This window comes from Carettochelys insculpta, chromosome 3 (assembly GCF_033958435.1).
Source record: "Carettochelys insculpta isolate YL-2023 chromosome 3, ASM3395843v1, whole genome shotgun sequence".
Taxonomy (NCBI): Eukaryota; Metazoa; Chordata; order Testudines; family Carettochelyidae; genus Carettochelys; species Carettochelys insculpta.
The window spans coordinates 64,148,419-64,175,292 of NC_134139.1; the positions used below are offsets into that span (position 1 = coordinate 64,148,419).

At 44.4% G+C, this 26,874-nt stretch overlaps 1 long non-coding RNA gene across 1 annotated transcript; it reads left to right on the forward strand.

Annotated features, from left to right (window-relative positions):
* The first annotated feature begins 1,617 nt into the window (after window positions 1–1,617).
* Window positions 1,618–25,657, forward strand: LOC142010312 (uncharacterized). The gene is made up of 3 exons (XR_012644765.1): window positions 1,618–1,750; window positions 20,884–21,014; window positions 25,558–25,657. It is a non-coding gene; the product is annotated as an uncharacterized LOC142010312 (long non-coding RNA).
* The last annotated feature ends 1,217 nt before the right edge of the window (window positions 25,658–26,874 follow it).

Genomic DNA, 26,874 nt, shown 5'->3' on the forward strand with positions numbered 1-26,874 from the left:
AGGTCATTTAGGTATTTTAATCATCACTAAAATCCAGTATTGTCCAAACCTCCTAAAATATTAAAGATATTGGGTATGAGTGGCCTCCATCTACTGATCATTTGCCTAGACAGAGCAGACAATATTTTCCAAGAGCCATTGCTATTGGTATGCATGTGCTTGCCACAGAAGCCAAGATCTTATTGGAAGTTGAAGATGTAAATGTTTAACAATGTGGGTAATTAACTGTTGGAACAATTTACAAGTGTATGAGTGGTGACCTCAGAACTATAAAATATATTATAAAATATTAACTTGTGCCACATTTTTCATTTGCCAATTCAGAAAGATCACCTGGGGTGGAATATTGACTCCCACTGAAATCAATGGCAAAACTCCAACTGATTTTTTTTTTAAATTAGGACCAGGATCATGCCAATAGTTTTGGTTTGCAAGATGACTTTAGTCCAGTGAAATTGTTCATTTCAGTGAGTACCTTTCCTGAAAAGACTCTCTTTAATGTGCTCTGGATTGTCCACCACTGGCGATTGGACTTAAGCATTATTAATATATGCACCGCTATCCCCAAACCTAGGCAATTGATTTTGTATGGCATTTTCTGTATGTCACCATTAACGTGAATTTTGCTTCACTCTGATTTAACATCTTTCACTGCAATTAGACAAAATTTTGAGAATTCTGAGTCTGAATGGATAAAAAGATTTGGTTAAAACCTGTCCTGTTCTTTTTCTTTTACATTAACAGAAGGTGTTGTTCTCCAGGCTTTCTATTTAAAAACCCACCAAGTATATGCCTTTGTTATTGGTGGGGGGGAAAAAAGCCAGGGTGGCACTACTGCTGTGCATTGTTAGGTAAGTCAGCATTTATTATGAAATGATTTTTTTTTGTTTTTGTTTTCCTGCTTTTTCAAAACGGCCTGATTTTTGTTCTTGATTTTGCTTAGAGTTGCTCTGTTCTAAGGTTTACTGTGATCAGACTGAGCTGTTGTGTCCCTAGTGGTCCTGCTGGAGTCATCCAGGCCATCAGGATTCCTTTTTTAGCCACTGTTAACAATAGTAACAACATGTTGATAACATTCTTAACATTCAGTGACACATAACTGTGATATATGAGGGTATGACAATTTCCAACATGTTTTTACTGCACATATCCTTTGCACATGGTTTGTGTCAGTTGATCTGATTGTCCTGTATGAAAATAGGAGGCTTCTTGTAATTTACATTTATTGCAAATATTGTGTTCTTTTTGGAATATTGTGCAACATGACCCAGGAGAACTAAAACGTCTAGAAATTATTAAATTCTGTTTGTACATGCTTTACTATAAGAAATAGTATAAATATAATTTTAGATATTTTGCCTTTTCAATTGTTGGACTACCCTATACATGTTACTTAATAAATAGGGCACTGTCAGTCATAACCAGTTAACCATTTCCTTCTCATTCTATATACATATTGTATGCAGTGAGTTCAGATATATTCTAAAATTTAAAAAAGTAAGGACAGTCTGGACCGTTTTAAAAGCCCTTTTGGGTTTCAATATATAACCTCTATGATCTATACCACGTGGCAATGGGCAACTGAAACTAGAATTTTTGCTAAGACTCTGAAAAGCTGTTAACTTGGAGCCCTGTGCATTTCACACAGCAAGACGGATTGCAATACAACCTTCCCCAAAACCCTGCATGTGTCCCCATGGAAAGCCTGCCATTTCAACTTTCAGCACAGAGGTCTGCAGCCTCTGAAGAGGTAAGTGTGAGCTGAGATGTGCGAGGAGTCAAGTCAAGCTAAAGTTCAATGTATGCTGTCCATGCAATTGCCCTGGTTTCTGTAGTCAGATAAGGCTGTTCATAAAAGGAAGAGTGGAGTACTGCACCTTTCCGAACTCACTCTCCTGAAGTCTCTTCAGCTGACTTCTCTAGATACGTCTCTTATTTGTAGTCAGATTTTTATGGATCCTATCCCATTGCTTTTACTTCAGAAAGAAGCAAACTTCCTCTTCTGTCAAGGTCTGCTGATCCTGTCTAACTAAAAGAAGATTACTCATTAACAAATGGAAGTGTGACACAAATCTAAATCCCCGCCCCCTTTTTTCCCCCAGAAAACTGTTATTAGCAACAGCTGCTTAAGTACAAACCTTGCCAATGTCAAAATTGCAGGGAAAGAAAAATTAATCTTTCACCCATAAAGTTATATGACAGAGGGATTGCACACAAGTCACAGATGATGCTTGAACATGCAAATTACTACTACTGCTTTTCAGACTGTTATTTTTTAACAGATAAGCTGCATCTTGTTCTACAGAGCTTTGTAATTAACTCAGAGTGTAGGCATGTGTTGATGGTTAACTACCTTTTTGTTTTGGTAGCCATATAAAAACGTATCATGTCTTAAATATCCGACATGAACCTATCACTGAGGTCAAGGGGAGGCCTCCTTTGGACTTTGGATCAAGCCTCAGGTCCTATTCCTTCTATCAGATCAGGATGAGTAGACCTTTGCACTTTGCACAGAGTCATGCTGAAATTATTTAAGTTTTGCATAGGTGTAACCATCCTCCCTGTTCAAGTGTGGATCTGTGCTAGATTGGGCCCTTAATTCCTATTTTTTCCTTTAATTTTATTTTTTCTGAATTGATCTGAATCATTACATTGACCTATTACATTATTTATTGTTATCTACCATTACAAGGAAGAGACTAGAGCATTGTGAAAGGTGCTCATTTATAATTAATAATTATTTAGGGGTGAAGTGTGGAAAGCAAGTTTCTTAATAAAAAACATAAATATTTAATGCTTTTATGTTTGCAAATTGCTATAAAACTATGTTTGGCTATTGATCAGAGCTTGCCAAGAATAAGATAAATATTAACTGGCTATATATTGACTTTAAAAATGAACCTGGAATGGGTGAACTGGTTGAAAGAAAATAACACTTGACAGTATCGTAGTCTCTTCCATGTGAGGATCTCAAACCCTGTGATTTTAACAAAAGCACTCAGCCCACCTGTGAAATGGGTAATTTTACCCCTGAGGAGACTGAAGCAGAGAGATTAATTCATACCCCCCAGTAGCAAATGAATTTGCAGTATGAAATACAGGCCAGCCAAAATCAGGCATAACCCAATGTAAACAATGTAGTAACATCTGCCACCTGAAAGAGAATGTCCCTGCATTCAGTCATTCACATCTCACTAGCAGAAGTGAATTTGTTTTATAAGTGATTAATTGAAAAGAATACAATAATAAATAAGTAGTAAATTTAGAGAAATTCCATAAGACTGGGGAAACACCACAGTGCTTCCTCACTCATATCATCCTTTCTGCAAACAAGTATTATAAGCTTCATGAAAGCCTTGTGAAATGAAGTGTCCAGTATGTAGCCAGAATGTCATATACAGTAGTAACTTGTAGTTGCCTGTGAAGAGATGATTAAACTAAACAAGCTAGTAATAATTTGATTACGAAAATTAATATAAAAATACCATGAAAAGGTTCAGTACATTAGAAATGGCATGTTGTACAGATGCACTTAATTAAAAAAGTAACTGTTATTCTGATCTCAGGGCTAATACATGATATAACTGAGATGAGAATCTGGCCTTTTGTTATAATCTCATGATTCTTCCTAATATTTCGGGGAATGCTATACAGCATAAATACATAGTGCAATATCATAATCAATTTAATGCATCTGTAACAGACTATCTGGTTGTATTGGGTGCATTTGTTGTCTACCTTAATAATCTGTGGTAAAGCTTGTAACTGGTAGTTTAAATGAAGTTAAGTTAAACACTGTGAAACTTCACAATAATTCAGATCACAGTTACCAGCTTTGTCCTATGAAAACTCAGTGTCAGATAAAATGTCTTACTTTTTGCTTTTAAACATCATGGGCAATTGTTTTCCCCTCTATTAGAGTGCATATAATGATGTTCTAAGGTTTGTAAGAGGCATGTCTGTCAAACTGTATCTAAAACTGGAGGTAAATACTGTAATTCAAGACCACCATCTTTGGATGTTTATTAAAGAGCATTTTTCCATGTACATTTCTCTGTAAATCATAACTTGAAGAAACAAAAAACATACCTAGCATGTCTTTAACAAAACAAACATCTTCTGAGTTGGCCATCGTGAAATGTTTGAACTTTGACTCCTCTGAATAAGGGTCCACCATTATTAGCCTTTTTCCTCTTCTTGACAACCTTAATGTGTACTAGCACAGTTATTCCTATAACAGGTAATTGGTCAAAACTCTGTATAAGTTTTGCAATATGAAGTGAAAACAGGAGACCATATGACTGATAGGTCAGCTCAATAGCCAGAAGGAGCTTATGGAGAATTGGATCTTTCTGTATATTTCTATGTGCTGCATCTTAGAACCACTAAAGGGATTGCTACCATGGCCTGTAAGTTAAAATTCTCACATCTGCGTGAAGCAGATGAAGAGGAGAGTGGTGAGTGATGCTATTAGCTTTGTATTCCATTAGTGTTGGCTAACTGGCAAGTGATGTTCAAATATGGTGTGGAAATCTGCTTTCCAACCATTTTACAAAAGGTAAACCAATGGGCACTGAACCCATGGTTATTGATGATGATGATGATGATGATGATGATGATGATGATAAATTAATGAGCTGCTTAATTTTTAAACTAGAAATGCATGTGAGATACAAAGTTCTCATCTGAATCCAAACTTTCTTGACACTCAATGTGGTATTCAGAGCTGAGGGTTTAATTTGTTCCACTGTAGACATAGCTAATCACAGATGTGAATCCATATTAATTCCTGGAGGATTCAGGAGAGCTTTGATCCACCCAAGTGTTTTGCTTTGGGTTTATCTCTAGTTTATGTAGACTTCTTAGGACAGTCACTCTGTTGTCTCACTGTGAAATGTAAAATGTCTTCAGTAAGTGAAAAGCAATAAAAGCAGCCGCAAGCATGACTGAGAGCTCTCTTTGCTCAGAATATTGTCAGGGTCAATCACCACTGGGATTTGCAGTGTGTTACCAGACTTACCAGCCAGTTTTTAAGATCTTGGCCATTTTGACTTAACAAATTATACCCGTGAAAAAGTCAGGCACATGTCTGTGCCATGCTGAGAGCCCTAGCCTGGTCAGATAACTCAACCAATCATCACTCTGACTCTACAGCTAACGGGCATGCAACAATTTCATTTGTTACGTGAAGGAGACAGCACAGATAGTGGATTACTGAGCCAACTACCACAGTTCTTCAAAACTACCCACACTCTAGCACATAGAGTAAAGCTAAATACAAACTGCTCTTCCCTTTGCATATGCCCTTCATTTACCACCCTTGCAAATCATCACAAATCTCCCAGCACAATACCCACCTGTGAAACACATAACAAAATCACCCTGGGCAGCCAACAGCGGGAACTGCCTGGGACCCACCAATTTAAAAGGACCCGGAGCTCCTGGCCACCGTTGTCACTACTGCAACATGACAGCAGTGGTGGTCAGACTCATGGGTCCTTTAAATTGCCGCCAGAATCCCAGCTGGCATGGGCCAGGCAGTGCTGAAAGGCTGGTTGCAAGGAGGTTAGCTGCCAGCACCACCCCTGCTGTCCAAGGCCCCATTTCTTCTCAGGGGCCTGGAGCCATTTCCACCCCACCTTGCCCAAAGGCCTGGCAATTGAGGCCTAGCCCAGCAGCCTCACAAAAAGGCAGACAGAGCGTACGCAGTGAGCAGGGCAGCAGCCAGCAGGGGAGTTCGGGTGGGAAATGTCCAAGAGCAGCTCTGGTAAGTGTGGCTTGTGTGGGGCTGTGTCGTGAGTTGGTGGGGTGACTATCCAGGTGTCTGTCTCTGAGCATTTGTTTGTGTGTTTTGGTGTTTGAAAAGTGTGAGTTGGGAGTGCTTTGTTCCAGGTGGGCATTCAAGGGCTGATAGATTAGAGGCAAGTCTTTGAGCCAAGCCTAGCCAGCTGCCTTATAAAAAGGCCTCTGTCTTTACAGATAAGGTCAGCTTGAAGACTACTGCACTAGCCAATGTACTACGGGCATGAGGTGGGCAGCCCTCAGTGGTAAAAGAATAGGTTCTTCTTCGAGTGTCCCCGTGGGTGCTCCACAATAGGTGTCGGGCTTGCCCGGCGCCGCAGATCGGATCTTCCAAGCAGTTTCTGCCGGACCGCGCATGCGCCGGCGCGTGCCGCTCCCTTGCGCGCTCCTGGCCATGTGCGCGATCCGGTCCCCGCCAGTTCCTCTTAACCGCCGTCGGCTGCAGACGGAATCCGACTAGGCTAAGGCCAAGTAGCGTATTCAATGACTTTACCTGTTTTTCTCTTAAGTTTTTCAAGTACTTAGGCGACTGCAAGTTAGCCGGTTGTTATTTTTGAAACAAACAAACAAACAAACAAACAAACTACAAGCGGGACAGCTTCAATCCAGTCCCAGTAACAAGCGCCGGAGGCCAGGAGCATAGGGCCATCAGCCCTCCTGCTGAGGCAGGCCATCGGACGGGGAAAACAGCACAGAGAAGGTGCTAAGTACCCGCTTAACAATTGAAAGACTCACCAACAATGTCCTCTTCAGGATTTAAAAAATGTGAGTCCTGCCGAGAGGCGATGCCAGCGTCCGATGGGCACAGTCTATGCATAAGGTGCCTGGGGGAGTCCCATGTGGCACAGAAATGCTCCTTCTGTGCTAAATTAACAACCAGAGCACGGAGAGACAGGGAGATGCGGCTTAAAATGCTGCTTTTTGATAAGGCCCTCCAGCCAGACGTGCCGGAGCGGCCGCAGCAGGAGGGACCCTCCGGGGCCCATAAAAGGAAAGCTGCCTCCCTCACCCCATCAGTGCAAAAACGGAGGAAAGCCTCTCCAGCCTGATCCCTGCCGGCAGCAACAGCGAGCGGGACGGGAGGAGCGAGCAGCCCCCAGCCGCAGCAACAGCTGATCGGCGGCGGCACGGAGAGCCATGTGGAAGCGGCTCAGCCTCCGATAATCAGCCAGCCGCCCCGCACCGCAGGCAGGGCGGCGGCTAAACAAGCGCCGGTACCGGCGGCACCGCAGGCAGCGGCACCGACCCCCGGGGAACCGGCGGTGCAGAGCGCGCAGGCACGTAGCCTGCAGGCGCAGAAGGACACCGCACGTGCGGCACCGCCTTCGAGCGTGCCTAGCACGGTGCCGACGGGGCCGGGATCCCCTGCGCATCAGGGGGCGGAGTTACCTCCTCCAGGGAGGGGGAAGGCTGCACACAAGAGGAGGCATTGCAGCCCCTCTCCGGACAGGGCTGTGGAGCTGCTTTCTCACAGCCCTCCGCTCATGTTGCAGACTCCAGCCAGAAGGCAGGGGCCCCCACTAGCCTACCCGGAGCCCCCTTCTCCATTTTTACAACCAGCCTCACCCTGGATGGCACCACCTTCACCCTTCCTGGGGTTTGAACCGCTGGACTATTATGCAAAATTGCTCTCTCCAGTGTCTCGACGATCTCCCTCCCCCAGACGCAGAGGGTACGCACCAAGGGAGTGGTCTAGGTCACCTTCCCAAGAACAGTGCCTATACTGCCATGGTGGCCCCTACCACGCGGGGCATAGACACCATCGGCAATCTACTAGGGAAAGATCCCCGCACATTATCTCGTACCCCCGAGGGCAATTGCGACCGGGGACAGAGACTCAAGCATCTCAGGGGGGACTGGTCATGGAACCCCGAGATCTTCCCTCGCAAACCTCTAGCGAGAGGGTGTACCATCACCAGCAGGAACCGGAAGGGTCCAGAGAGACGTACTCCAGCGGTTCCTCGCTCTCCTCCCCGGACGAGGCTACGGCCCCGGGGGACGTCCATCCTACGGATGATCTCAAACAGTTTCAGGAACTGTTTAAGAGGGTGGCCTTCACGCAAGGCATCCAGACAGCAGAGGTGCAAGAGAAACACCATAAGCTCCTCAAAAATTTGAGACCTCCGGCCTCCTCCAGAGTAGCAATACCGCTTGATGAAGCGATCTTAGAGTCCGCCACTATGATATGGCAGACCCCTGCGACTATTCCGCCCGTCCAAAAGAGAGCGGATAAGAAATACTTCGTGCCGGCGAAGGGCATGGAGTTCCTGTTTAGCCACCCACAGCCAAATTCCTTGGTGGTGGAGTCCTCACAACAAAGATCAAAGACATCTCAATTCAAGACAGGGGGAACAGACAAAGATGCCAAGAAGCTAGAGCTGTTCGGCAGAAAGGTCTACTCCTCCTCCACTTTAACACTGCGAATGGCAAATTACGCAGCGCACTTAGCGAACCATAATTTTGACAACTATTCCAGGTTAACCTCCCTCATGGACTCGCTTCCAGAGGACAAAAAGCCGGTGCTCAAGGCCATAGTGCAAGAAGGCTACGCAGCCGCGAGGACGGGAGTTCAGATTGCTCTGGACGTTGCGGACACAGCAGCACGTTCCACAGCAACGGCAGTGGTGATGCGAAGGGAGTCCTGGCTCCAGACTTCGGGTATACCGAGGGATCTGCAGGTGAAGATAGTTGACCTTCCCTTCGACTCGCAGAAGCTGTTTGCTGAATCAACTGACTCGGTCCTTCATTCCAGTAAAGATTCAAGAGCCACACTCAGGACCCTGGGGATTTACACCCCTCCATACACAAAGAAAAGGTACTACCCTCAACAAAGGCGGTACCAGTACCAGCAACAGCGCCCCCAGTATCACAGGGGTTACGAGCAAGGGCGACATCAACAGCGCCAGCAGTACAGAACTCCCAGGCGACGCTCACAACAGAGCCATGCATCCTCGGGGCGGGGCCAAAGGCCACAAGTTTGACATACAGATCCAGGGATGCGCCATCACTACCATCGCACAAGGTCATCCGAAGCGACTATTCCACCATCGCCTCCGACCATTCTACGACCAGTGGCAAAGGATCACCACAGACAAATGGGTGCTGGAGATCATAGCCATGGGGTACGCCATCCCCTTCCAGTCGCTCCCACCGTCGTGACCTCCACCCAAGCCCCACCTCCAGGAGCCCTCCCATGTAGCAAGGCTCAGGCAGGAGGTGGCCCATCTCATGCTCATAGGGGCAGTGGAAAGGGTGCCGGAGCAACTGCAAGGGAAAGGGTTCTACTCCCGGTACTTCCTCACGGAGAAAAAGACAGGAGGCTGGAGGCCCATCTTAGACCTTCGCGGCCTCAACAGGTACCTGCGCAAGCAACGTTTTCGGATGACCACAATCGCCTCCATCCTTACAGCACTGGACGATGGAGACTGGTTCGCAGCCCTCGATTTACAAGACGCGTACTTCCACATAACTATCCATCCGGCTCACCGGCGATTCCTCCGGTTCATGGTGGGCAACGAACACTTCCAATACAAAGTCCTACCGTTTGGCCTCTCCTCGGCCCCCAGAGTCTTCACCAAGACCTTGGCAGTGGTGTCAGCCTACCTGCACAGACAGGGGGTATTTCTTTTCCCGTATGTGGACGACTGCCTGCTCAAAGGGGCCTCGAGAGGGGAGGTTCTGCGCATGATACGCGTCACAGCAAACACGTTCTCTTCACTCGGCCTGGTTATCAATCTGGCAAAATCAAAAATAGACCCCACACAGGACATAGAGTTCATAGGGGCTCGCATAAACTCGGTTACAGCGAGAGTATATCTACCAGAGGCTCGCTTTAGGGCCATCGGTTCCCTCGTGCAAGTCATCACCTTCAGCCCTATGGTGCCGGTCTTGACATGCTTGCAGCTGCTGGGCCACATGGCAGCGGCGACGTTCGTAGTACAGAACGCCAGGTTACACATGCGCAGCATGCAGCACTGGCTGGCGAGCGTATACAAACCGGCAATACACACCGTTCACAGGGTGGTGTCGCCCACAGCCGGGGTGCGCAAATCCCTACAATGGTGGGTAAACCCCAGGAACTTGCTAACAGGGGTACCCTTCCACCAGCCGCAAATATCGGTTTTTCTCACTACAGATGCCTCCCTCATAGGGTGGGGAGCGCACATGGGCGAAAAGGTGACTCAAGGACTGTGGTCACCCACGGAACAGTCACTACACATCAATGTACTGGAGCTCAGAGCAGTGTTCAACGCCTGCAGACACTTTCGAGACCACATACAAGGCAAAGTAGTCGGGATCAGTACAGACAATACCTCCACCATGTTTTATATAAACAGGCAAGGAGGAGCTCGATCCCGTGCCCTATGCGCGGAAGCAATCCGCTTATGGAACTGGTGCATCGCCAACAATATAATCTTGAAAGCCTCATACTTGCCGGGTGTGCACAACGTGAAGGCAGACCAGCTGAGCAGGCGTTTTGCACGAGTGGCAGATCTGTCCCGATCTGCTACGGCCGATTTTCCACGCATGGGGTTTTCCCCAGATAGACCTGTTTGCCACTCAGCACAACAAGAAGTGCCCACGATTCTGCTCCAGGGCAGGACTGGGATGAGGGTCCCTGGGGGACGCGTTCGTGATCCTGTGGAGGGGCCCCCTGCTTTATGCGTTTCCTCCCACAGTGCTGATCCACAAAGTTTTGCAAGAAGCCAGGAGGGAAAGGGCCCGGATGATCCTGATAGTCCCAACGTGGGATCGACAACAATGGTTACCCCTACTCCTGCGCATGTTGGACCGTCCACCGATGCCCCTTCCGGTGGCGCCGGATCTGCTCACGCAAGCCCAGGGGTCCATAGTGCATCCGCACCCCCAAAGCCTGCAACTGCAAGCGTGGTTAATCCATGGCTCAGCTCCATAGAGAGCACATGCACAGTGGAAGTACAGCAAGTCCTAGAAAGTAGCAGGAGGACTTCCACCAGGAAGACCTACAAACAAAAGTGGACTCGCTTCACGGCTTGGTGTTCTACCAAACAGCTGGCCCCCCTTTTGGTGCCTATACCTACAATACTAGAGTATTTACTGGACCTCAAGAGAGGAGGACTCTCGCTATCCTCGTTAAAGGTCCACCTTGCCGCCATCTCGGCGCTCAGACATGAGGAGGACGGGCACACGGTGTTCGCCCACCCTATGGTTACCAGGTTCCTCAAAGGGTTGGTAAACCTATACCCCCCTCGGAAACCGATTCCACCTTCGTGGAACTTGGACCTGGTGCTTACCACACTAATGGGACCACCGTTCGAGCCCTTGGCCACGGTTCCCCTCCGCCTCCTTACAATAAAGACGACCTTTCTTCTTGCAATTACATCAGCTCATAGGGTGAGCGAGCTCGCGGCAGTCATGGCAACGCCACCCTGCACTGTTTTTTCCAAGGAGGCGGTAACCATACGGCTGCATCCAGCCTTTGTTCCCAAAGTTTTTTCCGAGTTTCACATCAACGAACCTATTGTTCTACCCTCGTTTTATCCAAAGCCTCATAATTCCAACGAAGAGGCGCGCCTACACCTCCTGGACGTGAGGAGGGCGCTAGCCTTCTACGTAGACAGGACCAAGTCCTTCCGGAAAACGGATAGACTCCTAGTCTCCCTCGCTCCCAAATCAAAAGGAGAGGGTCTCTCCTCGCAGAGAATCTCAAAGCACATTGTATCCTGCATAAAAATGTGCTACGAGCTCAGAAAGACTCCTTTATCGGCCACTCCCAGGGCTCATTCCACCAGGGCGGTGGCGACATCAACAGCCTTTTTCAAGGGCATTGCGTTAAAAGACATTTGCAGAGCGGCGACCTGGTCATCCTACAACACCTTCGCCAAACATTACGCCCTTGACAGGGTATTCCAAGAGGATACCCGTCTCTCTGCAGCGGTCCTCTCGGGGACAAGCTGCACATAATCCGATTGCCCACCTCCTATCTTGGGTTATTGCTGGGTAGTCACCTATTGTGGAGCACCCACGGGGACACTCGAAGAAGAAAGAGAAGTTACTCACCGGAGTAACGGTGGTTCTTCGAGATGTGTCCCCGTGGGTGCTCCACTACCCGCCCATCCTCCCCGCTTCGGATCTCTGTTAGTGTTTTACAGGGGCACCCGAGGCGGTTGGTCGAGGAACTGGCGGGGACCGGATCGCGCACATGGCCAGGAGCGCGCAAGGGAGCGGTGCGTGCCGGCGCATGTGTGGTCCGGCAGAAACTGCTTGGAAGATCCGATCTGCGGCGCCGGGCAAGCCCGACACCTATTGTGGAGCACCCACGGGGACACATCTCGAAGAACCACCGTTACTACGGTGAGTAACTTCTCTTTAAGAGCTGTTTAGAAAAGCTAGACATACACAGATCCCTGGGTCTGGGTGTAATGCACCCAAGGATACTGAGGGAGTAGGCAAATGTCATTGCAGAGCCTTTGGCCATTATCTTTGAAAACTCGTGGTGATCGGGAGATATACCAGATGATTGGGAAAAAGCAAATATAATGCCCATTTTTAAAAAAGGAAAGAAAGGCAATCCAGGGTACTATAGACTGGTCAGCCTTAACTCAGTCCCTGGAAAAATCATGGAGGGGATCTCAAGGAATCCATTTTGAAGCATTTGGAAGAGGGGAATGTGATCAGGAATAGTCAACATGGATTCACCAAGGGCAAGTCATGCCTGACCGACCTAATTAGTTTTATGATGAGGTGACTAGCTCTAAGGACATGGGGAAGTCAATGGAAGTGATATACCTTGATTTTAGCAAAGCTTTTGATACAGTCTGCCACAATATTCTTGGCCAAAAGTTAAGGAAGTATGGATAGGATAAATGGACTGTAAGGTAGATAGAGCTGGAAAGATGGTTTGAGCTAACAGGCAGTGATCAGTGGCTCAATGTCTGGCTGGCAGTTGGTTTCAAGTGGAGTGACCCAAGGACTGGTTCTAGGGTGAGTATCTTTATTAATGACTTGGATGAGGCTATGGATTCTATCTTCAGCAAATTTGCCAATGATATTAAGCTAAGAGGAGAGGTAGGTACGGTGGAGGGTAGGGATAGGGTCCAGAGTAACCTAGACAAATTGGAGGATTGGGCCAAAAGGAATCTGATGAGGTTCAACAAGGATAAGTGCAGAGTCCTGCCCTTGAGATGGAAGAATCCCAAGTATTGTTACAGGCTGGGGACTGACTGGTTAAGTAGTTATGTAGCAGAAAAGGACCTGGGGATTACAGTAGATCTGAAGCTGAATATGAGTCAACAGTGTGCCTTGTAGCCAAGAAGGCTAATGGCATATTGGGGTGCATTAGGAAGAGCATTTCTAGCAGATCTAGAGACATTATTTTCCTCTTTATTTGGCACCACCTCCACCCCCACATATAGAAAGGGAAAGGATACATTGGAGAAGGTCCAGCAGAAGGCAACTATAATGATTACGGGGCTGGAGTGCATGACCTATGAGGAGCGGGTGAGGGATTTGGGCCTATTTAGTTTGCAGAAGAGAAGAGTGAAGGACAATTTGATAGCAGCTGTCCCCTTCCTGAAGGGGAGCTCTAAAGAGGGTGGACAGAGGCTGTTCTCTGTTGTGATGGATGGTAGAACAAGCAGCACTGGTGTGAAGTTACAGTGGGGGTGGTCTAGATTGGTTGTTAGGAAAAACTCCTTCACTGGGAGGGTGGTGAAGCACTGGAATGCATGACCTAGAGGGGTTGTGGAATCTCCTTCCCAAGATATTTATAAGTTCCTGGTTGACACAGTCCTTGCTGGGATGATTTAGTTAGGGTTGGTCCTGGTTTGGGATGGTGAATGGACTCAATGACCTCCTGAGGTCTCTTCCAGCCCTAGAATTCTATGATTCTGTGAATTCTGTCAGCAGCCCTGCAGCCATAGAACAGAAAGTAATCCTGAACATCACTCTACACTTACAATCTCTATTGAGTCAATGTGAAGAGATGTAAACAACAACAAGCATGGTTAAGAGCTGTTCAAATTCAGAATATCGCCAAGTTCAATTAACATTGGGATTCACAGTTTATTACCATCCAGTTTTATAAGTGCTTGGCCATTTTTGACTTTTTTTACATACATGACTTTGTGAAGTATATCCCTGTAACAACACAAGCTTCTAGTTATTAATCTAACATGAATCTTTACATTATTTAGGGCTGTGGTAGTAGGTAGACCTGTGTGGTAGAAAAAGCTACCAGGTAGTTCAGCAAATAATTTGAGAGACGTCTTGACCTTGACAAATCTCAACTAATCAGATGACCTTCCAATTTTGAGAATGTGAACGTAAAACCTAGTTTATAAGCTCTTTGTGGTATAGACTGTTATTTTGCAAATGCACAGTACCCAGTCATTCAGGATCCCAATTGTGAACAGAGTTTCAAGATACTGTTGTAATTGGGGCAAACAAGGATTTGTTATGCAGTATGACTAAATATGAGAAACCAGTACAACACTTATCTTCATCTGATGAAGTGGGTCTTTGCCCATGAAAGCTTATGCTCATACATTTCTGTTAGTCTATAAGGCACCACAGGACCCTTCCTTGCTTCTGCAGATCCAAACTAACACGGCTACCCCCTGATACTTAACACTTATTTTGTGTCCCCACAGATAAAGCACAACAGATATGTAACTCACAGGATGAAATCCACTCACTGTCTCAGTAAAATTTGTGTTGGTTGATTTGAAGTGGTGTATTGAGTCTATTGGTTCAATGTGATCTAGGCAGAAGGGATAATATACCTTAGTATGAGCAAGTGTGCTCATTGGAAGAATCTTCCAAGTAAAATGAATCTGAAGAGAAAGGAATCTCCTAATTGGATGGTAACATGTGAGCCATTTATGCCAACTCATTTGCTTCTACTGCTTTACTCTACTTTAATCAGCCAGATTTGTAATTATTATGTTTTAAGGCAACATAGAAGAATTCACATTTGATTTGTTCCTGGATCCAGAAGGTAGATTTCTTCTATATTCAGTATAAATTCCCTAAAGCAGTACTTCAGACACAGTATAGAGTGTTACAAGGTTTTTATATAAATCTATTTAGACTGATAACATTTAGGAATAAAATATTATAAACTTTTCAAACTAACCTGGATTCTTCCATAGACTTAAAGTAACTGCAGTGAGGCCCAAAACTGGAGGCAAATTTAATTTGACAATGTCACTTTAATAGTGTGGTTATGATACCTCCAGAAGAGAGAACTCTCATTTTGCTCAGTGAACTTTCCACTACTGATAACCTGCTGCTCTGCCTTCTGGCCTATTGAGACATTAGTGGCATTCCAAGGTTATTATTAAAAAGGGGAAAATCCCTGCATCCTACAGACTTAATTTGGCTCACTACCTCTTCCCCTCTTCACAATTAGTGTGAATTTTTAAGGGACTTAACTGAAGACCTTCAGAAATGCTCATTTCTGTACTGTTGCATGAAAATTGATCAAAACACCATGAAATGCCTTGGCCAGCGACTGCTGAATGCTAAACAGTAAGGTGCGGTGGCTTGCTTTTCTTATTGTTTCAAAAGCAACTCTAAATTCTGTTTCGTATCTAAGGTAACAAGAAGTAAAAGCTTGTGTTGCTACATATTTGCAAAAAGATTCTTTTTTTCACCATGATATGCAGAGCTATTAGCTGAATGGTGTTGTTTCTACATTTATAGAAGTAGAAGACCTTGGAGACGGAGAGGGTCCCCAGGTACTTTAGGCCAGGTTTACACTAGGGGAATAAGTCAATTTCTTGTATGCAATTCTAGCTAACATAGACAGAATCAACATATCTGAAATCAACTTACCTGACTGTCTTCACTGAGGGAGACTGGGACCATTTCTCCCATCAACCTCCCTTACTTCTAGCAAGGAATACAGGGATCAGGTGGCAACCCCAGACAGATGGATTTCACAATCTGTACCAGACACGTGAAATTGAATTCTGGAAGACTGGGTCGATCTTCAGAGTAGTATAGACAAGCCCTGATAGACTCCATCCTTGATCCTTCTTGGTACACTTGAATCACAGTTTAAAACTTTTTCTGTGCAACGAGTGAGACAGAGAAAGAGAGAGAGAGGAACTCTGTGTTTTTGTGAAAGCTCAGATTCTCACAATCACCTGTTTCAAGCAACTGGAGAGATAAGAAAAATTGCAGCTATCACGTGACTTACAATAAAATGGAGAGTTGGTAACCTGAGGCCCACGACTTTATCTGATGACAGTGGTGGGTATTGTTCATGGATCTAGGAGGGAGAAGCTACTAGTTTGGAAGTATTTAGATAACGAATAGAGTCTTCAGATTCAGAGTTGCAGCCTTAGTTACAAGAATCCCAAGTAATCCAGACGAAAGAATGGAGGACTGGGAGGTGTTCATCTGCTCCTACTTCCTGAATGGATCTGCTAAATCTGCACATAATGAAAAGGATACAGCTCACTTTCCTGCTCCTATATGCGGCTCTGGTAGCTCCATCTCAAAAAAGGAATTGGAAGAGGTTCATAAAAGGGCAATAAAAATGATTAAGGGTATGGAACAGCTTCCATGTGAAGAGAAATTGAAAAGACTGTGACTTTTTAAGTTTGCAAAAGAGATGATTAAGGGAGGGGGTACGACAGAGGTCTATAAAATCTAGACTTGTGCAGAGGAGGTGAATAAGGAAATGTTATTTATGCCTTTTCACAACACAAAAATTAAGTGTCACCCAATAGGCAGCAGATTTGAAGCAAACAAAAGGAAGCAATTTCTTCACGCAGCCAGCCTGTTCAACTTTTTGCCTGGGGATATTGGAAAGCCAAAACCATTATGGGCTCAAAACAGAACTAGATGATAATTCGAGGCTTTCCCTGTGTGCTCCACCTTAGTGCGCCTGGCTGGAAAATTTCTGTAGCAATGCTTTAGGTAGCCTGTCTGCACACGCATAATAAGTCTAATGAGGCAGGGAGCCAATGCACATGTGTGATTCCCCAGTCTGCTTAGTTCGGGGCAGGGAGGGCGGCAACCTGTGTCTCTTTAAGGACTCCCATGTGGCTCTAGGCACTGCCCTCACTGACTCTGCTTGCCCCCAGCTGCTCCTCACTCCCCACCTGCGGCCCCTCCCCACTTCTGCTGGCAGCCACCAAAGCCTGGCGTCCTGTCCCAGGGCAAGCTCAGCTCCCCCAGCTCTGGGACCCGGTGAGTCTGGCACTGGCACCACTGGGTGGGGAGCAGCTGGGAAGGGCACTTTCTGGCCTGAGGAGTTGGCAGAGGGAGGAGGGCGGGGAGACCCAGAGCACATGCAGCGGGAGAGCACTGAGTAGGCAAGTAAGATCCAGGTTCAGTGGACAGGCTGGGGCAGGGCAGCTCTGGTGGGTTAAGCCTGGGAATTGGGGGGCAGTTTGGGGCTGAGGGAGGTCAAGCCTGGGGATGGCGGGTTTGTGGGCTGGGCTGGGGGGCAAAGCTTGGGGATAGGGGGTGGATTTGGGGGCTGAGGTGGGTTAGACCTGGAGATGGGGGTAACAACTTTCTCACTGGTACCAATCGTGTGTGCTGTTCTTAAAATAGGGGTGATAAAGTACGGTTTGATGTTATTTATTAAGGACTGTCTCCTATTCACATGCATTGTGGCTCTGTAATTACCGAGTTTTTACTGAATTTGAAAAAAGCATCTCTTCTCGCTAATTTGGTTGGAGATCCCTATTAAGCCAAGTTGGTTGCCTACCATATTTGCTTTTCTTACCTCACATCAGGATGGTTCGTTGCTGTACCTTCAATAAGGCTTCTTTAAAATACTGCCAGTTCTCTGGACTCTTTTCCCCTTCATGTTAGCTTCTCTGGGGATCCTGCGCATCAGTTCCCTGAGGGAGTCAAAGTCGGCTCTGCTGAAATCCAGGGTGTGTATTTTACTGCTCACCTTCCTTCCTTTTTGTCAGAATCCTGAAATCCACCATCTCATGATCACTGCACCCCAGGTTGCCACCCACTTCTACTTCTCCCACTAGTTCTTTCCTCTTTTTGACGTTAAGCTGCATATGTCCCCTGTTTGGTTCTTTCAGTACTTGTACCAGGAAGTTATCCCCAACATTCTCCAAAATCTTCCTGGATTGTCTGTGTGCTTATGTATTGGACTTCTAACGGATGTAAGGGTGATTAAATTCCCCCATGAGAACCAGGGCCTGTGATCTGGAAGCTTCTCATAGTTGTCTGAAGAAAGCCTCATCCACCTGATCTGGTGGTCTACAGCAGACACCAACCACAACATCATCTCTGTTCCTTCCACCTCTAGGTCTAACCAAAAGACTCTTGATGGGTTTTTCTCCCTCTATATACAGGAGTTCTGAGTAATCATACTTCTCTGTTACATACAGTGCAACTCCTCGTTTTCTCCCCTGGCTGTCCTTCCTCAATAGTTTATACCCTTCCATGACCGTGCTCCGTTTACGTGAGTCATCCCATCAAGTCTCCATTATTCCAATCACATCCTACTTCATTGACTGTGCCAGAGCTTCTAATTCTTCCTGTTTCCCAGGCTTCTTGCACTCATGAATGAACACCTTAGAAAATCTGCTGATTGGTCAATTTTCTCCTTCCTCCTTGTGTTTCTTCCCAGTACCTCACTTCCCCACTTGCCTCAGGGCTTATGTCACTACCCCTGATGAATTTAGTTTAAAGCTCCCCTCACTAGGTTTGCAAACCTGCTTGCAAAGAAGCAATTTCCTCTGTTCATTAGGTGGATCCTATCTCTTCCTAGTAATTCTTGTGCCCAAAACAGAATCCCATAATTAAAGAAACCAAGTCCTTTCTCCAACACCACCTGTTCAACCACACATTTACTTCCATGATTCAACGATCCCTTCCTGGACCCCTTTCTTCAACAGGGAGGATGGACGAGAACACTACTTGTGCTCCATGTTCCTTGATCTTCCTTCCCAAGTGCTACATAATCTGTGGTGATCTGCTCAAGGTCATTCTTAGCTTATTATTAGTTCCTACATGGAGAAGTAGGAAGGGATCATAATCTGAAGGTTGCAGTTTTGAAAGACTCTCAGTCATATCCTGCATTCTAACTCCCGGTAAGCAGCATACTTCCCTAGATTCCAGGTCTGGATGGCAGATGGGCAACTCTGTCCCTCTTAGGAGGGAGTCTCTGACCACCACCACATTGTCGTCTTTTAGGGGTGGTGGTCATAGAGCCCCCATCCCTAGGACTACGCATCCCATGCCTTCTAGTCAGGGAGGTCTTCTTCAGATCCTTTCCTTGAGAGGTCTCTGCTACAGCAATCTCTACTGTATTGCCTGTGCACAGAGCCTGAAAGTGATCACTTACCTCCCCCAGAACTGGGGATACCTGAGTTGGCTTTCTTCTCTTGGAGGTTACATACTTTCAATTTTCTTCCTTGTTCTGTGCTGCCCACTGTTTTTCCCACCTGCTGTACCTGCAGTATTAAATTCTGCCTTCTATTGAAGAAGTCTTCATCTTCTGTAATGGACCAGAGAGTTGATATTTGGGCCTCAAGTCCTGTAATCTTTTCCTCCAAGATGGCAACCAGCCTGCACTTGGTACAGCTGAAATCCCTTCTATCTTCCACGAGGAAGACAAACATGGCACATGCTGTGCAGGACACAACAACTGACCTATCACTATCCATTTTCCCTTTCTTCAGAGAGAGGTCCCTTGGATGATTTTATTGCCCCCTTGCAGGGCAGAAGAGAAACAAACTACAAGAAAAAGGCTAAATAGTATGGGGCTCCCCACAAGGTGAACTTCCAGGCAAGTTCCACTGTTGGCTGCTGTTCTGTTCACTCATCCTGTCCCCAGATCTGTACGGCATAATCATTACATTTGGGCCAAATTCTCATTTATGCCAAGCCCTCTTTACCCTGATATGGCATTGTAAAAAGGCCTTACCAGGGTGTGACTATAATTTATGGCTTCTTGATGGTGTCTTTACACTATCAGAGTTTTGCTAATTGACCTTGGTTTGATTGAGAATCAGGTCCTCAGTGACCAAGATTCTATCTACTTGGGCAGAAGTTGCAAGTATTTCCTGCTATTGGAAAAGAGAGAGAAAGAAAATAGCATGCAAAGAACAGATCTCCATAATACATTAGAAGATTATTTTATGTTGTTCTTTAAAATGTGGTTGCTAGCAGGCACTAAAGTTGAGGCTAAAGGAGAACTACAAGTGAGTGAGTACCCCTTATTTAAGGGATGGAGGAGAGACTAAAACATAAGCATGTTAAGACCCATAGTAAAACTTTATCATGCTCAAGATCACTGGAGTATAGCAAGCCCCTATACTGTTTTATGGGCCAACATATTCCCTTTGTTTGTTCTTAGGCCAAACTGATTTCCATTGAGAGATTCGAAATAAACTGCCCTTGGAGGTTCAGAAGCCAGTCAGAGGACAGAGACTGATTTAGCTCTACTGGTTACTTCTATGCAGAAAAATAGAGGCCTATATATAAATACACCTGAATCTCTTTAAGCCGACAACCCTGCGAAACCCTGGGTTTGCTGGATTAAGGACTTTTCTGGGCTAGGGAGGACACTGTGGGATCCTAGCATAAAGGGGATGGGAGTGGGGGACTTACCTGGTACCATATTCTTGTGGGGGGGGGCATTCCCTGCTATGGGAACAGTGGGGAAAAGCCTCCGGCAGAGCATATCACTTTGAAGAAGAAATGTGAGGAAACAGCAGTATGCAGACTTGCTTTCTCCTGCCTCTGCTAGGGTATGTACCACAGGTGTTCCTGGATAAGGGACACCTGGAATGCACTACTAGAAATGGCTTAATTCTTCAAGAATATCATTATTGCAAATGAAGGGAGTGAGAACTGCATTTCATGCTGTCTGCATGCAAGGAGTATAAAACAAGGAACTGTGGTTTGTGATGTACAAGCAAGGCCCAATTATGACACTCTGAGGCCCTAAGTTATGGCAAGTGGAAGAGGCCATATACTGTTAAAAATTATTATTTTTCACAGGAGGTACATTGAATATAAAAGCACAAAAGCTTTATATATGCATATATAAAGGCAAAGTTGTAAATACAGAATAATAATCTAACTAAACCACATGTATTCTTTATCCAGCTATGCAGTGAGACACTTACAGGATATGAGACAGCAATGGAGGATACAAGAGGCAATTGAGCCTACAGGATGTGGATAACCCACAAACTTACAGCTCAACTATTAATTACATTGACATGAATTACACCCAGGTAATAAGCAAATCATCAGAAAATTGTCTTTGGGTTGTATTTTTCCCATAAATTGATTTTGTTTTGTGTGTATATAAGATTATGGTGAAATACAGTACTTAATATTGTACTAAAATTAATAGCAGAAACTTCTTATTGAAACCAGTGAAAATTAATTCTATATTATAAATTATCAAGGTCCATATATCTGAACAACAACAAAAATATTTGTGTGTGTATATATATCAAAAATGCCAAAACTTGTGGTGTTTTACCAAGATTTTTCTGTTACTGTTAATACTCTTTTTGCCTGTGTTCTCACAGGAAAATGAGAGTATATGTAGTATTTTTTTACACCAAGAATAAAGAAAATCTGTGCTTTTTGTGTGCCAGTACTTGCTGGTACTGAGTACCGGCAACTTGGCAGCCGAAGCTGTGGGTTTGGCTTTGGGGAGAGAACAGGGAGCTGTTGTCAGAGTTGCCACCAGCATGGTGCTCTGCTCTCTCCAATGTATCACTCAGATGCGTGAGTGTGTTCCCTCTGTGTGCTGCCCCGGCTCTGCAGATAGGTGACACAGCAGACTCGAAGAGCACCCCCAATGACCACAGAGTCTAGTAAGGTGCGAAGGCACGTCGGCCAGGTTTATTGCCGTATTGGATACAGTAGTAGTTCCCTGTAGATTTCTTAGTCTAAGTCAGGGCATACTACAAATATGCACCCACGGTCAATGGACTCGGCTCAGTCAGTGGCAGGACTTTCCACTGCCCCCTCGGCCGGACCCAGACCACATCCCAAGATTACATTCTTATACACAGGTACAAACAACTTACTCATCACTCCTGACGTATTGAGGTACACCCTTCTACGTAATCAGGTGCTGCCTCTCACCTTGTACATGGTGGTTTGAACAAAACTCTATCCATCATATTACCCTTCTGCCCCTGTCATTGGGATGGGTCGGTCTGTTCTTTCTTATCTGTGGAATGTTCCAGGGTCGGGTGTTCTGGTACCATGTTCCTATTTCAACATGCTAAGTAGATAGGTTTCTGCAACATCAACCCTCTTCTTGCCAACTGCTGTGAGCAATGCATACCTTTTGCTTACAGCTGCACTTTGCTTTCTGTTAGCAAAGTTTTGACCATTACTTTGGTTCAGGCCTAAGGCCTCATACTAGGCCTGTACTTACTACAGGAGCCGGCTGAATACCAGCTCCTATTTATTTATTTATTTATTTAAGGAAAAAAGCACTGAGGAAAATGATCCTTTTCATATGAATCAATAAAAAGTATGATTAATTTTGTTAGGGAAGTATAAAGTGTATTATACATAAAATATATTCACTAATGTTTATTCTGATTTTTTTCTATGAAACTGAATTGTTCGGATTTTCCTTATGCCATATTATAAAAATACAGTGAAGGTTCATAAAATCAATGGCGGTAATCCAACACTAATGTATCTTCCTTGATAGCTGCCTGACTTAAGTCTGTAAGATAATCACCTGCAAACTCAGTCAGGTGAAACATGGACAGCACTCAAAGCAGAAAGTGGGATGCACACTAACATACAAAATTGTCCATACATGCAGATTAAAAGAAGAGAGAATACACTAACATTTAAAAAATCAGGAATGCAGGCACAGTAAAACTGAGCACACTGGACCATAAACCAAAGATGGTGGGCTTCTGGCTATTACCAGGCAAGGAGGACATTATACATGATGCCATTCTTCCGATGAGTCTCACACAAGTATGAGCTTCGCATGACTGCTCATAACACAGCTATCTCTGACCTCACATTTTTTCCCCAGTTTTACTGGGAGTGAGATTTATTAATTTAAATAAGCTATGAAAGCAAGCTCAGAATTTTACCAGAAGCACAGCAAGAGGTAACTTAGGCTAGTAAGTGGGCCTCATGAGTGTCATACAACTGCTATACAACTCCTGATAGCATCAAACAGTTTTGTGAAATTGTCGGTTGGATGCTGAACTCTGTTCTAAGTTTGGGTCGTTGTCCTCGAGAATTTGTGTAGCTGCCTCCAACGCACTGAAGAATTTTGAGAGTGTTTTAGTGTTCAGCATTTTTGTGGTTCATCCAATTCTTCCTCCTCCTTTTCTGGTAAACTTTCTGCATCCATCTGAATTAATTATTCAGTGTGTGACAATAATAGGTCTTGAACATCATCTGTGTCTACCTCATTGAATCCTGCTTGAGTTGCCAGTTGCATGCCAGAAGCTAAGTGTCTTTCACTTCATTCTCCAAACCACCGAAATCATGGGCAATAGCTTTTTACAAACAGCATTCAGGATACTTTGAGTAATCTTATTCCATGCAGTTGTGATATTTTCTATTGCCATCTTGATGTTGTAGTTCTTCCCCAACTGCTTAATTGTTGGTTTGTCTTCTACGTCTGGTGCAGATGTGAGATACCTCATCACCAGTTGCAGACAGTAAGCTTTAAATATAGCAATGATGCCCTGATCTATTGACTGAAGGGTGGAAGTGGTATTTGGGGTCAATTCCCCTCCCCCACCACACACACACGCAAATGTTATCACCATAGTCTTTGACATTGATAGGGTTCCCAGGAGCATTATCAAGGATTAACAGACATTTATTATCCAGATTATTTTCAGTACAATATTTAAAGATGAATGATGAAAGGTAGCTTGTTATGTAATCAGTAAAAGCCTGCTTTCTCACCCATGCCTTTTGATTAGAACACAAGACCACAGGTAATGATGCCTTGTTTAAGCCTTTAAGTGCCCTCAGATTATCCGAACGGTAAACAAGGAGAGGCTTCAATTTCACTTCTCCTTCCAAATTTCCAACAAGAAGTAACGTCAGTTGATCTTTGGAGGCCTTGAAACCTGTTGCTTTTGTTTCATCCCTTGAAATACAAGTTTGAGAGAGAATTCTTTCCCATAAAAGCCCCATTTTGTCAACATTAAAGATTTGTTTTGGAGAACATCCAGCTTTGTCAATTATTTGTTGCAATGCAACTAGGAGAATGTTAGCTGCCTAAATTCAGCAGATGCTGCTTCGCCTGTAACACACAGACTATGATAATGTGAACACAGTTTAAAGCACTCAAATCAACTGTGACTTTCTTTGAATGTTAGTTTGGCAGCCCCAACTTGCCTCTCTTCCTTGGCTTTCTTCTGTGGGTCTTCAAACAAAGTCAGGACTTTTTCCACTTATGCTGAGGGAGCTCAAAGACATGTTGCATTCATTATGGATGTTGAGCCAATGTATTTGGAGTCTTTCAAGTTTACCCATTATTGCATCCCCAGCCTTTGTTGTTCAATGCAACTTTTAGCTCCACCAACATACATTTCTGCCATATATTTTATCTTTACTTTTGGCACAAAGACCACAGGCACTGTCAGTGCCACCAAGTCCATTGCCACATATGTCTTTTGATTGCTGTCCCTCTTCAATTCTTTTAATAACTTCAAGTTTGGTAGCCACAGATATTGCTTTCCTTGGTTTCTTGGCATTAGTGACAGCTCCTGAAGAAACCTTTTCATGTCTAGGACCCATGATGATCACAAAGAACAAAGATATTTGAAGATTAATATCACGCACAGTCAAGATGACACGAACACAACAAAGCACGCAAACCAACTAGGAAGAAGTGGGCAGCTGAGGGAAATGAGTGAGCCTCGCACTGCATACTGTTGTATTCCTCCGCATTCATTACTTAAGAAGTGGACGCTCCGATGAAGGTTGATAATTCTTCATAGCAAAAATATGTCCATAAATTGACAATAGGTATAAATTTTACATCGTACATTGTAGCAAAATTCATAAATCAAAATTTTGTAAATCAATGGACAGGTGTATTCATATCCAGCTTCTGGTGAAGTACTGGGAATCTGTCGCTTAGTTCCTGCTTATGAATTGGACAAGTGCACTGTGGCTCAGGATGGAATTTGATAAATTGTTGATTGCATATCTCTGCAATAGATTTCTAGTTTGAACAGCATCCAGCCGTCACCATATAGGTCCAGGTTGTAGCTCCCATTGCAGTCTTTCCCTTTTCTTTCAGTGGTGAAGAAATGGGCTCATACAGGTTATTTTTTAATGTTAATTATTTTCAATAGTCAGTCTTTTGTGCTCTGCACCCAGATGCACATAAATTCCATATGTTCTTCTGTACTTTGGTGTAGAAGAGGTCAAGTGGATTCAAGTATGTAAGTTCCTAATAAGTTAAATATGAGCACAACAGTCTTTCACAAATAACAAGCAGTCTTTCATTGTTAAGACCCATTTCTTCAGATTAAAAGCTCATGACCTAGTAAATTAGTCAATCTTTAAATTGCTACAGGACCACTTGTTGTTTGTGAAGCTACAGACTAACACTGAGACTACAATTCTAACTTCCTTTCATATTTTCTACAGACCATATTTTTAATGCAAAAATATAATATTTTTATGTAGGAGGGGTAACCAAAGTTTTTGGCATAGGCTACTCCCAGAACAGATTTGGAAGGAGATTTCTCCTCTCTTTGTAGGCCAGGGTAAGGGTGACTTGGATTTTTTTTATTTTTTGTCTGGCAGGGGAGGGTGTGACAGCTGTGAATTCCAACATATGATTCTACATGCCAGGAATCTTTTACAGTTAGACCAACCAACTGCAACAGAACTCCTTCTCCAATGGATCTGCATCTAATGAGTAAGCACAGTAGCAGATTATTTTTGGTAACATAGTTAGTAGTGACAGTCTCCTCATCAGTATGGCTATGTCCAAGCATTAACAAATCCTGAGATTTTTTTTTTTAAGTGGGAATTCTTTTTTGCTATCTAGTTTCTGAGCCAATACAGTGCTTTTGCTTTCAGGTTTTCACCTTACCAAAGAGGGCTGGAAACATTTGTGAAAAAGAAAGTGTATTATATTATCACTCATCTCCAGGAGCTGGAGATTAAAAGAAAAAAATCTGATATTGTGAGAGTTGCAGTGCAGCCATGAGCTTGTTAATATGCTGCATGAATTCTTATCGACATGAGTGGGAGAGGTTTATCATTTTAAGTTCTTTGCTTAGTTTAAGAAAGATATCTGTGTTTACATTTGGTTCACATTTAGGTTTTTTTTAATATAATTTTAAGGGCTGTGGCTAGGTTCACTATTCAAAAGTTTCAGGCCAAATTATACTTGCAAGTTGATGTAGCCCACTCTTGCATATAGGTGGGGTTACAGGTACAGATCATCAATGTGCCAAATTTCACCTTTTTGTTTTGGAGTAGTTTTGTGGGTGTGGGTGGATTCTGGACATCCTGATTGGTCTCAGGGCTACAGGAAGTCTGGGAAATGAGCAGTAAGAGTGGATCCTTGAGATAAGTTCATTCAGGAAAATGTTCCACCATCCAACTTCCTAAAGTGTAGGACAGTCAGTCTCACACAGAACCCAAAAACTTGTCTAGCAGAACATCACAAACCATTCTTCTGACAAGTCATGGCAAGTACCTCATCTGTACAAAACCTGTTTAATTTGGACCAGTTGACCTTAACATTTTCACTAACTCTCACTATGAAAAAGAGTCCTGACAAGACCAAAAACTTGTTTCTCTCTCCCACAGTCTACTACTGCTACGACTACTTAACCCTTGTCCTCCACATGCAGTATAGCTCATCTACAAGTCTCCTCCACATCACTCTGTCTTGGGACAAAAATTCTAGCTGGCTCCAGCAATACCCCAGTTGTTGTCCTTCAATCTAAGTAAACCTTCTCCACGTTGTCCGAGGCCTTCCACTTTTGCGTTCTCCTTGCAGGTTCCATGTGAGAGCTGGATGGACTATGCAGTACAATGGTTTTCTGAGAGTGTGGCCTTGCCATCCCCACTTTGAGGTTGGTCTCATAAGAGAGTACCTCAGCCACC